Raw genomic sequence first — 11540 nt, forward strand, 5'->3', positions numbered from 1 at the left:
CGACGATACTTAGTAATTCATTAGTAATAGCTTAGAAGCCCAGTGACGTGGATATTATCCAAATGCCTTGAAATTTCACGTCGCAAGACGACAGAACGCAAGCAGATGCCGGGATGGTCTGAATTAAGTTCTCAGCTCGCCCCGATTCTAAGATCACTTCCGCTACGGTGATCTCATTCCTCCTCCTACAATTTGATCGGAGCGCACACTGCCATCATGGGGAATTACTCCTCTTTCCGCGCTGGAAAGTCTATTAAAGACACAATAGTTGTCGCCGCGCGATGCTGGGTGATTTCCGAGACTCCTTCCTGGCGACCTTATCGACATTGCCCTTTGCTGGCTTATAAGTTAGGTACTTCCAGAATGGAAGCCTTCGTTAACTGAGGAGAGCTAGTTCCTTATTTGCACATACAAATCTCCTGATTGGACAAGACCAGTGGACTAAGTAGCGTGGGGGCGGATTTGGGCATAGGCCAAGTAGGCTGCGAATTTTAGAAAATGGAAAATTTTAGGGGGAACGAAAAACTTTGGAGGGCGACAAATTTTGGGGAGCGGTAAATTTTGGGGAGCGACAAATTTCGAGCGAAAGAAATTCGAAGAAGTTTAAACCCACAGGCTTCGTACAGCTTTAAAAACAATTCACTTCTTCTGATGCAGCGAATTAGCAATGACTCATATGCGAGTTGCCATATTGAATTAATTTTGAAATTGTCTCGACTCTTTTAACTCGGCGCTACTGGGTAAAATATGGAGACTGAGTTTTTCTTACAATTTTTTAAAGAACTTTAATACAGATTCTAAGATATTTCATCAATTTCGTTTGATTCATAAAACGCTGTACTTTAACATAAAAATTGCTAAGTTAAAAAAAAATATATTCCGAAACCATGTTTTTTACGTTTTAGTTTTGGGTATTTTTGACCCGTTAGCGACAACCTGTGTTACAATACGGGGCGCGCCTTCCGCCGGGTTGAATTAAAATATTTCATGATATTTCACGGAAATGATGGCAGACGGTTGTTAGCCTACGAGCGCAAAATCATCGAATCCGCCACTGGACTCGTGGAGACAGTTTGACAGTAACGTTTGTACAGAAAGAGTAAAACCAGTGAAGCATACGACGGTACTGTCATCTTATCCAGTATGCGACGTGCGTAATACATTCATGGTTTTATATTACCCCACATATTACCAAGCGATGCAGTAATTCCAGTAAGCGAAATGTGTCCCATAAATGTATTTACGGAAGCGTTTACGCGTTCAATGGCGCGTTTATTATTTCACGCCAGTTTAATACTTAACGCACCGACAGCTGCGCAAATATTTCCCCGTGAAAAATTACGGTCGGTTTAATCGACTTCGGCCTCTCGGCGACGGTTCCAACTTCCGCCAGCCTGTTAAAAATTCATCGACCCGTGGAAACTCTCGTTCGAGCGGACAATATAACACAACCACCGGCTGGTTCTGCCCGAGGAACTTGCCCCAACTCGAAATTTGATCAATCACGTAGAAGAACGTAGTTTCGAGAAGGGCCGGCCGTGCCGCGAGCAGCTGAGAAATCCTCAAAACTCCAGCTCGACGATAATCAGATCGTGTCGAGAAAAATGGGACAACTTGAACGCGGTCATTCGAGCCTGCGCGACCAGCGACTGTCACGGTTCTTTTTCCCCCCGCAATGATCCTCGGGAGCAAGTTCCCAGCGTTTCATTAAAGTCGATCTTATCGGGCGTAATCGGTGGCATTACGTAAGAAATGGGTGGCGCGGCTGGAAAGCTATTAAGAACGCCTCTGGTGAAAATCGAGTAGCCCCGATAACTCTTTCCCCCAGGCTGACAGGGCGGGCCCGATAAGTCTTCGCGACGAGCGGACGATCAATCAGAACGAGATATAACGTGGCTCCCAGCCGTTATCGAAATCACGGGGAACAGAGAAAGGACCAGGGCCCCCTGGATCGTGTTTCGACTTCTCAAAAATCGCTTCCATATCTCACGATGACATCGGACCCGTTTACCGGCATTCCGATCTGATTTCGGCCACGCTTGCCATCATTTCGCCTCGATCTATCGGGAAAGTGGTGGTCTTCCTGAAATCTGCATGTAGATAAAAGCACGTAGGTATGTAAGACAAAAGGATGACCAGGAACTTAACCCAATTTCTCGTGTCTCAAATCATAGTTTACGGATGAGTAAAATTAAATCACTGTATCCGGGTAATTCGCTGCACGTTGCAGCACCGTAGTGACTTTTGCTGATAGAATAGTGAATAATTGCGAGAGTATCATTCGAAGCAGCGGTAGGTACCTCGTTCCTTCGAGACCCGAACATTTTTCTTCGCAACACCGAGTTCCAAGCAAATCCCATTTTCCGTTGCGTTGATGCTTTCCCCGCGTGTGTTACACCGTGTATAGCTTCTCTTTCCTCGCCGCGATATCCAACCGGTCTCGTTTTAACGAAGTAACACAATCGCGCGGAGAAAACGATGCCACGCGAGCCTGAAAATTGCGTTTTCACGCGAGTATGCGGTTCCCTTTATTCCGTGTCTAGTAACGCTACACTGGCGACAACGAATAATTTCCCGGCCGAAAACAAGCCTCGTAATTGGAGGTTTAATTGCGGCGATTCCACCGGCCAGAGGTGGCATCGAACGGGAACGATTTCTTCAAAAGATATCCGCTTTCAGCGAGTTTCTTGAGGCGAGCGTCACGATTATCTCGTTGAACGTAGCGAGGCTATTATGTGCAAGGAATTTTTGGAAACTCAAGACGGAACAGGAAGCGCAGGGTCGAGACACCGGTGTCGCCTGGCAATGATGAAAAAAGGGCCTGAAAGGGGCTGCGAAGTGCGAACCGGAACCCGCATGAGATCCGTCGGATCGGTCGAATAGCTCTCGTAGTGCATTTCGTTCACACGGCTGCAGCGATGAGAAACTTTCGACCGGCTCGCTGTGATGACGGTTAACACGGTTTGGACGCGTTTCTTTGATCTTCGTGTCCGCGTGCTGAATGGTTTAGATTATGGATAGGTTTTCCCGGCGACAAGGTCCCCTGACGCAGAGTCTTCTTCCGGTTTTGAATGCATTGCACTCTGGGGCCGATTAAATGCGAGGGTAACATAATTTTATGAAGTAGATTCGTAGAGTGTCTTTGAACTTTCTTGAAAAGGAATATAAATTAGGGCTGCGACTATTCGAATAATTTAATATTCGAATATTTTACAAGTATTCGAATGCTACGAATAAACTTCGAATATTTGAGTATTCGAATGTTATTAATCGAATATTATTCGAATACTGATGTAGTCAGAATTACTATCACGAATACTGTGTGAAGTGGGTCACTAGCTTACAAGATTTCATCCTGACAAATGAACTTAAAGAACTTGATTTATAATTCACACCATACTATTCGAATACTTAATTATTCGAATAGTATTCGAATACTTGGATATTCGAATAGTATTCGAATACTTGGATATTCGAATACTATTCGAATAGTATTCAAATAGCATTCGAATACTTGGATATTCGAATAGTATTCGAATAGTATTCGAATAGTATTCGAATAGCATTCGAATACTTGGATATTCGAATACTTGGATATTCGAATAGTATTCGAATAGCATTCGAATACTTGGATATGCGAATAGTATTCGAATAGCATTCGAATACTTGGATATTCGAATAGCATTCGAATACTTGGATATTCGAATTATATTCGAATAGTATTCGAATACTTGGATATTCGAATAGTATTCGAATAGCATTCGAATACTTGGATATTCGAATACTTGGATATTCGAATAGTATTCGAATAGCATTCGAATACTTGGATATGCGAATAGTATTCGAATAGCATTCGAATACTTGGATATTCGAATAGCATTCGAATACTTGGATATTCGAATAGCATTCGAATACTTGGATATTCGAATTATATTCGCCAAATAACTGAGCATCTGAAGTATTCGAATATTCGAATACCGAAAAATTCGGCAAATAATCCCAGCCCTAATATAAATAATGTGTATGGGCAATTTTGAAAGAATTATCAGTAATATTTAATTTCTGTTTGATGATTCTACGGGGTAAGAAAAACTTTGCCATCTTTCAATATGCAAGGAGATTGAAATTGTTTTCTTTTGAAATGATTTTATTCAGCTTCGATCCTGCGTTTGTTTGTTTCTTTCTTTTACGTGCCTATGTTTGTTTGGATCAAATCTAGAAACCCAATTTTAACCCACTTACAACTATCCAATAGACTTGAAACTTTGCAGGCCTACGTAGTTTAAGTACAAGAAAATAATTATGCTTTAGTTTCTAGTGCATTTTAAATAAAATCGTTTAACTCGAAAATTTGTTTTACATATTTTTTTTAGAACATTCATGAAGTTCTTGATTTTTCATAAATACTGCAATCCTCGAGATAATGTAATGAATAATTCTATACTCGTGATTGTCACAGCATGCCTCCTCCCGTGCTCTTTCAAAGTCATCTTTCACCAAATGCAGAGACGTTTGACCGGCGCGTATCACGTTTTCCGCACGATCCGCGATGTAAACGACGAGTGGCGATGAATTCTCCAGTGGGCGAAACGCGCCCTGGAAAGCGGGATACCGCGTAGCCGCCAGGGGAATGCAGTTTTCTGCATTCGGCTGAAAGTCGGCGTGCATCGCGGGCGTATGAAACGGCCCTTCTGCCATCGCCACACCATACGCTATTAATATCATGGGGTATATTTAGATTTCAATGGGGAAGAGAGAGCGGGACAACGAGTTGCTCGGCCGATACGCCGTCTGCAAAGAACACCCGAGACCTCGGCAATGAGTCGCAATAAAGGAATTCGGCTTCTTTGTCGATGGGGTGCGTCCAAACGATTCAGAGTCCTATTTTCATTCGAAAGAATACCGATACATAAGTACAAGTACGTACACGATCTAGCTACAATGCAAATGATATTTCCTCTGAGACAGTATTACCTGTAAACTTTGAAAACATTGAATAATATAATCAAACGCACGAGTGCACCTTTGGCTGGACACAGCGTAGAGCACGCGACAGAACAGTGGCGCACCCAAAGAGGGGGGCAAACGGCCCTGCCAACCCCAAAGAAGAGGCTTCGTAAAAATAAAAGAAAACTGGACTTCATTCGCTAAATAAATTTTTATAATCACCAAATGAATTTTATAGAATTTACATTAAAAATATTTTTATCCATTTAACTCAGCTCCCTCGAGATTAAATCCTGAGTGTGCCACTGCGACAGAACACCCTTTTTCTAGCAATGCGGTGACAATTTAATGTCCCCTACCTTGATTATTCGAACGAAATAGTTTCTGCACACCTACGGCAGAATTTCTAATCGCAGATCCGGGCAACGGAAAACCGTGTCCGTCAATCAACGTCTCGCCATTTCTCTGCAGCAATTTTCGTCGCCCTCGGGAATAGTTACAGTCCAACCCAGTTTCTAGAATCACCCTCCGTATGGTAATAATAATAGCATCGATTTTATTGCGCTGCAACCGGCAGGGCAGGAAGTACACGTCAGTGTAGACTGTGCAGAGTAATAACGCAAACGCATCAGTGTAATGGGTCGGCCTCAGCTCGAATGATCGTTGCACAATCTAGCCCCGAATAATCTGCGCTCGCATAAATGGCACCCAATTGGCGCAGGCAACGGCGTAACCGCGCGACGGTAATCGTCGCTTCTCGATACACGGAAAGCAGCATCGGATCGGGACGTATTATTCTCGGACTTGTGGACCGTTCCGAAGCAACAGCGCTTTCTGGTTCAAATTTATAATTATCGCGGGTCGAGGTTTTCGCGCTAGGAGCCCCCGCCCGCCGCGGCGACATCCTGTTTCTCTCGGCCGCGCTGCTCTTCGTTTTCTTCGCGGCCTGGCTGCCTCTGGACCATCAACACGTGACCGGCAAACGTTTCATCATTTCGGGGACGCATCTAGACCGGCCGGCGACGACTGGAGTCAACGAAACGGCGAAGGAACCGTCCGCGAATGGCAAACGAGCTGCTTTGCAATAAACTTTTCCAACGAGCCCACTAAAAATATCCGAGCAAGCGACGTCTCTCCTCTCCCGCTGGCTGATTCGAGGCTGGGAATCGAAACTTCCCCGGGGGAAAGTTTCGAACGGCGTATTTACGGCGTGATCTCGGGGACTTGTTTCGTTAATAAGATACAGCGGCAAAGATCTCTTTAGCAAGTTCTCTCTGCAGATTTTCAAAGTCTCCGAAGTTCGGAGACTCTAATGGACCACCGCGCGCCGGTGGTGCCCGAACGGAGTCCGAACGATCCTTTGGAGGTGCTTCAGGGCGCGCGGTGGTGCCCGTGATCGATTCTAAACTGATGCTCGAGATAAAAGAAGACGACACGGACAGACAGTGAATCTACGAATTCTGATTCGTAAGTTGGACGAATAAGAAGTGACGTTAGAAGAAGGGAAATAATGGCTGGTACTGACGATAGGGATAATACCGAAAGAGGTCTTTTGTTGCTAATAATTTCGCTCCTCCCGAATGAAGTTTCCGCGGAACCTAGCCCGGTTTAAAGAGCACTCGTTCCATTGGAGGCGAGGGAACGCAGGCGATACACGTGAACCTATAGAGAGAGATCTTTGGCTTAAAGGTCCATTAGAGCGGCGGTCTAATATCCTGGCGACACGTGACACACCGGCTCGTAAGGAACACTCGGTGGATATTAAGGACGCGCCACCCGGTATATGGCCAAGGCTGCATAGAAGCATGAACGGAAAGTTTGGCCGTTCGTCGATCAGGACGGTGTCACCTGGTCGTATACCTTGTAACGCTCTGGCATCGTGACGCTTTTCCATAAAGACGAGCGCGATGATACCAATGACGTCAGAGGTCTCGTGAAATTCTCATTAACCGTTTATGGAACGGTTCTCGCTGCGACAATTTTTCGTCTACGTTGAAGCTAGGGAAGCTGTCGACGCTTTCAATTAACCCTTCACTGATCGTGCGACGTTCGGTGGAGCAATTAGAAAGCGAGATGATAATCTCATTCATTGATGTTGTTGATTATATAATACTTGCTCCGTATCTCCTAAATCCTTTATCATCACGCGTACCTATTTAATATCCTCGCGTTTAACGGGCTAGACTACTGTGACGGCTCGAAAAAATAGGTAATCTTCTGATGCAAATTGTAAAGAAGCTAATCAGCCGAATAATTTGCGGCTTGGCACTTGATTTTAGCATATTGTAATTACATATGCACGTTATAAAAATTAAGAAAATATATACAAATATACGTCACGGCGTGGCTCCGGACTGATGGTCTTTCTTAAACGGTGTACCTCCTAACTCAAATTTGGATTGTCTAAAACAAAAGAGGCAAAAGTTGTCTATTAAGTGTAATGTTATGCTTAAGCATTAACGGATTCGTTTTTTTTAAAAGGATGCCGATTTCCGCGACCATTCGCCTGTAACTGCCGTAAAAAAAGGGATTTTCAAAAAATCGTCCGTTAATGCTTGGAGAGTGTAGCAACAAAGATATCTGCAAAATTTAGCCATAATTGCATCAATACAGACTGAGAAATCATGTTGTACACCGTTTTGAAAAGTATCGTTCGATGCGCAGACATTCGAGTGTGCGTTCGGCTGTGTATCTCCAAAACTAAGCTATATTCATATTTCAAACCTTTTGCATGTCATTCTAGAGATTTCAGATAATATTTAAGCGAAAAAAAATTATTTTTTACCGTTTTACAATAGTCTAACTGCTTAAAGCATATATTTCCTGGACAACACCATTTATAACGCTCCTAATAAAACCAGAACAAAGCACACTTCGCCTTCTCCTTATGCTTAAACCACCCTCCCCCGTATCATCTAACCTCCGAACAAGATTCGCCCAAGGGGTAGAATAATATTAGGTCACAAATACTGAAACCACCGCCAAGTTGTCTCAAGAAACAAACACTCCACCGTGAAACAAAACCACCCTCGAGTACCCTACACCACCCTACACCCCGATCGACAGCGCTGTCCCAACAAAATAGAGCAAAGGGAGGTGGCCGCCTCTGGAGCACGAAGATCCAGGCATCCTCGAAACAATAGCCGCCGATATTACTAGCTGACGCGTCGCGGGCTACGTATCGGATCCCGTCCAATTACAGTGCCCCGATACATTATATCCCACGTAAGCCGTTTTCGCAGACTACGGGGTCCCATGGCCACGAGAGATGGAAAACGCGTTTACGGTCTAAGCTGGGACTTAATATAAGCCGTTGACCGGCTCCGCCAGTCATTTCGGTGGTCCGATAAGCTGGTCGGTACCACCGGGAGACGTCCACCGGCGATCCACGATCGATTTTCCTCCTAACTTGCCGCGGATTAGGTCAGGGACCAGAGAAACGGGTTAGGCTACGTACGGGCGACGGCAGCTAGACCGTATCCGAGTGATGAGATGATTGGTCCGCTAATGAAAGCTGATAGAGAAGCTCGCCTCTCGGATGCCCTGTCGCGGATTATTCTGTCGCGCAACACTGACGATGGATCATGCTGACGATCATCCATCCCCTACACTTCCGCCGGGGTCGAAACCTCTCCTTTGTGCAGGATCTGCTTTCTGTTCGTCCTCTTTCTTCGGCTTTTCTTTCCTCTCGGTGGTGGCCTTCGCGATCGGGAGATCCGTGGGTTGCGATTGCATCCGAAGGTACATGGAGCATGTTTTTCGGTGGGTGGATCGGTAATGATAGGTTTTGGGGAGAGGCGATTGAATGGTGGATCTGGTGGTGGGAGTTTAAGGAAGTTTGCTTTCCTCGATGATCCTTCAGGCAGATTTCTACAGTTACCGCGACGACTGTTTGCGTCCTGGTTCGTGCAAAGCGTATTCAGCGAGGGGTCGTTTCTGAATATCTAAAATGTCGAGAGTTTGGCGCAGTCTGGGTATTCGTAAGCTGCAATTGCGCGTGAGAATGTAAGGTGTATGTTTTTCGGTAGATAGACGAATAATACAGTGGGTTTTGTGAGTGGGTGGATCTGTTGTGGCAGTTTAAGAGAGGTTAATCCGTCTTAAGTTACAGGTATAGGGAGGGATTTCCTTTTCATGACCACCATTGGTGGAGAATTCTGCAATTGCGACGTCGCTGTTTATCTTCTAGTTCTATGATAGAATCAACTCATTTTCAGTGCAAGTTCGTTCTGCGATATCTAAAGTTACTTTGCAAAGTGAAAAATAGTAAATTGGGACGTATGCATTTCCAATTCCGACTTCCCCTTCGTTATATACATTCCACGAATCTATTGCTCCTATCAGGTGCTTTTCTAATCGCAAGAAGTTTGTACATACAAAGAACAACCACAGAAACTATTAAGCAAACTGAACATAGTAAAGAAAAGCTACCCATCAACAATCGTTTACGACAACTTAAGCCTTCCGATCAAGAATTTCACCGCAGAAACTCCACATGAGCGTGAGAAAATTAAATCGCTTCGCGTGTCCCTGCTGGCAGGGAGATCGAAAGGTGTACGAAACTGAACAAACGACGCGTCGAACGAACCGGTGGCTCCCATCCTCGGCGACTTTTCCACCGCGGAGCCAACCGGTCGTCGAGAAAAATCACGCCCTTATCTGAAAAATAGGGGGCCGTAAATAATCCGAGGAATCGGCTGGAGATAGGGGTGATCGTTTCGTATAAGTTGACTCGGTATCGCGGCCGTGGCCCTGTCGACAAACTACGGTGTGATAAAGCGCGCGAAAGATCGCACCCTCGAAGCGAAGGAGAAGAGGAATCGGCCGTGGGAAGAGAAATATCGCGTTTGTTTTCCCGGTTACGGTGAATTTTCGGCGGCCGTGGTTCGATAAAGTGTTTTCACGGTACATTTTCTCTAATAGCGGCCCGTTCAGTTTCGAGGCTGGCCAGATTTCCGTGATTTCCACCTGGACCATTGTATATGCCCGCGTATTGCCTCGGTGATGGTTTCTCGCATATGTTTCCCAGCGGTGGGTGGATTGGTGGTTATGATCAGGTACCAGAAACAGTTCTAGAGTTACTCCAAAGTGTATAGATACCGAAAGTATGGAATTCTTCCTTTATGAGTAAGGGCTAGACGAACCTAGTGCTCCAGTGATTTTAATCAGCTTCATGTTTCCTTATCTATGCGTTAATAGTACGAACTGTAATTTAAATAAATTAGCCACGTATTTAATAGCTGCAGTAGTTAAAGTTGTACCAATGCTTTACATTAATTTGCCAGGTACTTACGTGAGCGTTTCTGCGATTGGCAATATTTTTTGGACTGCCCTCGCGCAGACCTTTCCCCCGTGTCGCTTGGTTCTTCTTTTTCCATGGAACTTTTCTGGTTTTCGCTGGGGATCAGAGAAGGGAGAGGGAGAGGCAGAAAGAACGAAAGAGAGAGAGAGAGAGAGAGAGAGAGAGAGAGAGAGAGAGAGCGAGAGAGGCAACAGCCGTTTGAACATCAACAGCTGCATCGCAGCCCGCCCCAGCTAGCCGCCTCTATTTGCTCCTGTTACATTCTTCGTGGAATAGTTCGGTCTCGCCGCGGATATACACCGACTACGCCCAAGAGAACGAAAGAGATTAAGAATATCTTTAGGAGGCTCCTGTGCCCGCCGACCCTAACGCGTTTCCTTCGTTTGCCCTGCGCGCGTAGGCCGACGAAGGAGAGACGGCGCTCCCTTCGACTCGAGCACCACTGTTCCCGGCCACAGAATTGGGGAAAAAATATCCGTGTCGACCCTTGAACTCGAAACGCGTTCCCGACCGAGAGAGGAACGCCGGGAGGAGGGCCTTGGACACGGAGCAACGCTGGAATTATAAAGTTCCTTCAGATAAGGCAGTGGCGTGGCTCCACGTCCAAGGGTCTCCATAAAAGATACAGATTTGTGGGCGATGAGGAGATATACCTACGCGGAACCGTGGATCTACAATTTCCAACCGAGTTACTGGGAAGGGGCAACGTGATGTAACATGGTAGACTGTGATAGCTACAGAATCTTCGCGACAAAAATGGACCAGGGGACTTGCAGGGAACTATGTAGGGACCAGGGTCCGTGGATTCTGCAAATGTAGAACAGGGACGCCTAGTTAGGAGGTTAGCCCACAGGGAAAATGGAACCACGAACTCCGCTGGCACGAAACAACATTGAGGATCGTAGTTGCAGGGACTCTTCCTATGGGGAAAGGAGTCTCGTAAACTTGAAGGGTGTAAGGGCAGCCGTACGGTTCATGGTTGCAGGCTCTCCTCGTGGGAAAGACAAATTAGGGACCCCGTGGACGTAAAACAACGACGAGGGTTTACGGTCGCGGTTTCGTCATAAGGGTAACGAATTCTCGAGACCTAAGGCAATACTGCGGTTCGTAGGCGAATCCATAAAACTTCGTCCGAATTCGTTGGTTTCGTGAACTTAATGTAACAGCCGTGGGATATTTGGAGACGGAACGCGAAGTCGAAGCAGCGGGGCCTTCGACTACAATTATCGTTTTCATATATCATCTCCCCTCGCTACGTTTTGCCCAAGATTAGCTTCTAATCCGGTAGCCG

The 11540-nt window shown here is 45.6% G+C and overlaps 1 protein-coding gene across 1 annotated transcript in view; it reads left to right on the forward strand.

Moving 5' to 3' along the window:
- The window catches only part of Hiw (MYC binding protein highwire), a 278415-nt gene that overhangs the window by 223416 nt on the left and 43459 nt on the right, over positions 1–11540 (forward strand). The gene's annotated exons all lie outside the window — the stretch shown is intronic.

Source organism: Andrena cerasifolii, chromosome 1 (genome assembly GCF_050908995.1).
Source record: "Andrena cerasifolii isolate SP2316 chromosome 1, iyAndCera1_principal, whole genome shotgun sequence".
Classification (NCBI taxonomy): Eukaryota; Metazoa; Arthropoda; class Insecta; order Hymenoptera; family Andrenidae; genus Andrena; species Andrena cerasifolii.